At 49.0% G+C, this 5666-nt stretch overlaps 1 pseudogene; it reads right to left on the reverse strand.

The window, feature by feature from the left end:
• Window positions 1-276: 276 nt before the first annotated feature.
• On the reverse strand, window positions 277-1218 carry LOC147702030 (uncharacterized; annotated as a pseudogene).
• Window positions 1219-5666: the final 4448 nt, after the last annotated feature.

Consider the following 5666-nt stretch of genomic DNA (forward strand, 5'->3'; position numbering starts at 1 on the left):
GCGTGCATAAGCTGCCGTGAGACAGGGTGGGTGAGGGAGAATGTGGAGGGCTGACTCTACACTTCTTAGGGATGCGATATTTCAGAAATGTCTTGGGCTGACTGGGAAGTGATGTGGGCGCAACAGATACACCCTCTGACAAAGGTGGCACAGGTGCAGGCGTATGTCCCTTTCGGGATTTGACGGATTTGCTTTTAGCCTTGGTGTTGGCCTGACTTTTGCTCCCCATACCCTGTAGTGTTGTTGTTTGCCGCACATTGCTCTCCTGACTACGCTTCAGAGGGGTGTTGGTGGGAGTGGAGGTTTGTGGTGAGCGTGTCTTAGGGACATGTTGTTGCTTTGCCTTCCCTGGCACCTGCACCGCTGCAGGAATGTCAACTGACTTTGTGTCTTTAGCAGCAGTTTTCTGGATGGGAGGGTCCTGTGCTGGGTGTGATGTCTTGAAACGTGAGCAGAGGCCTGCTTCTTCGACTGATGCCCCAGAGTCTCATCTGAAGGGCTTGTTTCTTTGTGTCCCTCTCTGCCTGTGTCCAGTTTAGGGGCTGGTGTTTGTGGTCTGCCACACTTGGGGTGGTGCTGTCGTGGGCTGCGTCTCACCAACTTGGGGCCTGAGGGGTCTGTTGTGTCTACACTCTCCACAGGTGTTGCCACTGGCAGGGTGCTTGTTGAAGGTACGGGAGCCGGACTTTGAGGCCGGGACAGCTGAATGGCAGCAGTCACTGTTGTGGACAAACCCTGGAGAGTCCTCTGTAGGCCACCCACGTCTGTATGAATACCCTCCATGAATGCCAGAACTTGTCCCAACTTCTTGTCCTGATCGTGGTATGCATTTAGTAGAGCTGTCTACCCCACACACAACTGCCGCAACAGTTCCACCGCCGCAACACTGAGGGAAACAGGGGACACTGGGGCAGGGGCAACAGTACCTGGGGTGAATGTGACTCTACCTGTGACAGCCCTGCATGCACAGAATGCACTAGTGGTAGTAGGCGGGATGGTGGGCACTGGCCGATGCGTTGTGGATGCAGATTCTGCATTGTCACTCCCTGTGGCCACCATTGCTGCGGACTCCCCACTGGAGTCATCGGATGTAGATGTTGGACTCTCTGGGCGGGATTCCTCATGGACACTCCTGTCCCCCTCCAAGGCGCTGGACACCTCCGTGTCTGTGACCTCATGTGACTCATGCGTGCCAGACGCTTCAGCACTGGTGTCCATCTGTGCACTCAGTAGATTTCGCAATGGAGAGAGACATAGGTTTAGTATGGTGCAGAGACACAAATAATGTATGCATGCACAACACCAAAGCACATAATGACAACACCATGTTGCACAACACCCTGTGTAGTGTGCGTTTGGAACAACAATGGTAGGTACAGAGCCTGATGTAAAAAAGCATTGTTCACAGCAAGCTCCCATGTGACGTACACACAGGCAAACATCTGGGCCTTGCTCCCTATGAACCTAACATGGACATCCCTGTAGGTGAACCCACATGCCTGTATGTGATGGAGGCATACAACACAGCCTGTTGCCCCTGTCACATTAGCAGTCACTGTAAGGAGACAACACTAATTCTTGGAATCGCGTCTTACATTCAACCAGAGCTAATAATGCATCTCAAATGGTGCAAGTAATCACAAAAAGGTTTGCAAGTTGTTGACAGAAGTGTGGGTCACACCATTTCAAAGTGCTGCAAGGGACATATCGTGAAATGCACACTTACATGTTGCACACTGCAGTAGACTGCGTGCTGATGTTATTAATACCCCCAATGCACAACATGTCATTATCGCACATGTCATGATGCAGCATCAAGTGGCATTGTACCTTAAACATGTGGATTCGAATCCATGGAAGCAACAAGACACCTGTACTCCACACATAGGCCACTGAGTAGTAATCTAGTCGGAATTGACACATCAACTACAACAGAAGTGGCTGGCGGATGCTATTCATGCAGTCAGTCAGTCACACACGGAGTCACCCTTCTCAGAATACTCACCACATATATCCTGCTGATGGTCCCTCAGACGTCCATGCAGTTCTGGCTGTGTCACAGCCAAGATGCAGGACATAATAGGAGTCAGGGTCCTTCACGCCAGCCTGCCTGTGCGAGGTGCCAGCCCCAATGTCATCTGTCCCATGGTCTTGCAGAGATGGGAGATGTCGTCCCACCTCTTATGGCAGTGTGTGTGCGTCTGTTGGATACACTGAGTGCCCGCACCCTCCGTGCAATGTCCTTCCGTGCAGCCTTACGTTGGTTGACCTTCAGCTGCAGTTGTGGGAGACAAGAAAAGGAAGTATCAGACACCCAGTGTGCATTCACAACATGTGTGAGTACATGAGAACGGAAATGCATGCAACACTAAAAATCAACATCCTCATCAGAGGACATACAGCATTACACATTGTAAATTTGCATGCCATCACTACATACATAGGTTTGTATGATGCAGGACACAGGACATGCGCATCAACTACCCAGGCACAATGGCAGAACTGAAATATATGTGTAGAAGGCATCAATCCGTTACACAGTCTGTGAGTGTGTAACACATGTAACACAGTGTAAGAGATGTGTTTACCTGAATGACTGTATCAACCACTCTCCCACACCCTAATGGCCTTGGCATGGTGATGCCTCACTGTATCGTGTGTAATGCATTTCTTAACATATTCTTAGTCATCATGCCCTCACCACAAAGTCAATACCTGCATTGTGCAATACTCAGTCCCATGATGGCTCTATGGGTAATATGTGTGTGGAGTAGCAAATTACAGAACTGGGTAACAGTCATGCATGGGACTGTGAAACATGCTTCACACCTAAACCTCATGCCCCACAGCATTTCACAAGACACATCATCCATTGGTCCAATACAGTCTACATATGTACATCCACTAGTGAGTTTCTCATGTGTGAGTGGACAATTACATCACATGGTACAGTCAGAGTGATTCCTGACATTGACTGTATGTAAGCAAGATTCCTCCGTGTGCCAGCTCTATAAAATGCAAGCCACTCCCTACCCTCTGCCCTGTCAGCTATGTTGCCTAATGAGGCTACAAACATAATTTATATTACAATGCATTGCATGGCATTGTGAGCCGGAATCACAATAGCTATTTCACAACAACATATTCATTGCTGTAGTGCACTAATGGCGGCATTGGTGTCGAAATTACATCCTCAGCATGTGTCTCAGTGCAATTCATATGCTCCATGTATGGTGCATGCAATGTTAAGTAAATGGATACGTGCACATGAACTTGCACTCATAGGCACAGACTAGAGCGTAGGAACATCAAGGTGACATCCTGAGCTGTATCACACTTGTATTCAGTCACACTTACCAGTACACCTGGCGCACCAAAAAGCCAGCCATACTGTCCAAGGACCTCGTCTATCAGAACCTCAAGCTACTCCGTGGTGAAGGGACTGGCCCTGACTATCTCCATCCTCGACATCACAGTATCCAGGTATCTGGGAAACAAGCTATTGCTGTGGAGTAATGGCAGTCAGCAGTGTCTGAAGGCATATGAGATCTGTTGGGCTATCACAGACATTTATAGGCCCCTGGGGTTGTTACAGTGATAGCCAGCTACTGTAATTGGGCTGGCTGGCTGACATCTTACAAGTATGTCCAATGAGCTGACCCGCAGATGTGGTGCACGCCTACCGCGGTTTTCAATTGTTGCATCACATCACCGCGATCGCGGTTGCCATCGGCTGCAATGGCATTGGTGGTGTCACACCGTGGCGGCCAGGTGGTTGCTACCGCTATGTTGCATCTTACAAGTATGTCCAATAAGCTGACCCGCGGATGCGGTGCACACCTACCGCGGTTTTCAAATGTTGCATCACACCACCGCGATCGCAGCTGCCATTGGCTGCAATGGCATTGGCGGAGGCCAGGCGGTCGCTACCGCTATGTTGCATCTTACAACTATGTTCAATGAGCTGACCCGCGGATGCGGTGCACGCCTACCGCGGTTTTCAAATGTTGCATCACACCACCGCGATCGCGGCTGCCATTGGCTGTAATGGCATTGGGGGTGTCACACCGCGGAGGCCAGGCAGTCGCTACCGCTATGTTGCATCTTACAAGTATGTCCAATGAGCTGACCCGCGGATGCGGTGCACGCCCACCGCACATATGGACACTGTATGCACTAGCAATGTGAGTCAGCGACTTCATTCCTGGTCAAGATGGCAGCACAGTGTCTTCTTGCACTTGTATCTCAATATGAATGCTTATGTGACAGACAACTCACTGATACCTACACATGTCATGTGTGTGTGCAAAGTGAAAGGCCTTGACATGCACTTACTACTGTCATCCATAAAATGTGTGTGCATGTACATCTCTTGCTCCTGTCATATGGTACAATGTTTACCATGTAATCACTGTGTGAGAGGGACAATCAGTTCACACACTTGATTGCATGGACATATACTGCTGGCATTTTGATGTGCACACATATATGAATGATGTAGTACATGTGGTCAGCTTACACAGTCTGTTTACATTGTCACGAACACTGGTGGTCAGTACAAGTTGATCAGCAAGGTGTGGCAGACAACGCAGCAACATGTTTGCCAGCAGTGTAGCTGGATCATACATCTGCTGTGTCACCCACTCATAGGGCTTGGTACACAAGATGCACTGCTGTGTCATTCACAACGTCCTAATGTGTTTTAGACTTAGTCAGTATGTGCAACCTGACATGATGTAACCCGACATGCGTTCAATGTGTACCTGCATTTGAGTTGTGGATTCATGGACGGTTGAAGTGCCTTAATTGTTTGTGCCGCCTAATATGTGATATTACACATGTAATAGTGTTCTCAGGTTAACATTATTCCTCTTCCTTGTCATGTAGGCGCCTACCAAATATGCCCCATCCTTTCACAGTGCTGGCAGACATGGAGGATGTGGACGTCATCAGGAAATTCCGTCTTGATCGCACAACACTGCAAGATCTGTGTGCACAGTTGGAGCCCCATCTGACATCTCAAGGGACATATCCAACTGCACTGTCCCCAACAGTGAAGCTCATGGCAGCACCGCATTTTTTTGCTACGGGTTGTTTCCAATACTCCCTTGCCAGTGGTGGTGGTATGGCGCAATGCACATTCAGCATGGTGATGCTGTACAAGGACCATTATATTAGATTCCCAAGTAGACAAGATTTGCCAGCTGTAAAGGCTGGTTTTAATGCGCATTCCTCATGTAGTGGGGTCCATTGACTGCACACACATTGGCCTTGTACCATCACAGGCACCTGAGCAGGTGTATAGGAACAGGAAGCACTACCATTCCATAAATATGCAGGTGGTGTGTCAAGCTGATTTGATCATCAGCCATGTGTGTGCGAGATTTGCCGGTTCTGCCCATCACTCCTACATCCTGCGGAGCAGTGTCGTACCACGGTTGATGGAAGAACTGCATCCAGAGTGTGCATGGCTTGTAGGTGAGTAGACTAAGTCAAGTAGTGTGCTGTGTGTGACATGTTGTTCTCTGACACTGGTTGTATCAGTAACTTTATCTGTATATGCCACACCTAGGTCACTCAGCGTATCCTAACCGGCCTTTGCTGCTGAGCCCACTAAGGAATCCTGGAACCTCGGGTGAAGTCAACTACAATGAGGCACATGGTAG

This window comes from Lissotriton vulgaris, chromosome 7 (assembly GCF_964263255.1).
Source record: "Lissotriton vulgaris chromosome 7, aLisVul1.2, whole genome shotgun sequence".
NCBI classification, from domain to species: domain Eukaryota; kingdom Metazoa; phylum Chordata; class Amphibia; order Caudata; family Salamandridae; genus Lissotriton; species Lissotriton vulgaris.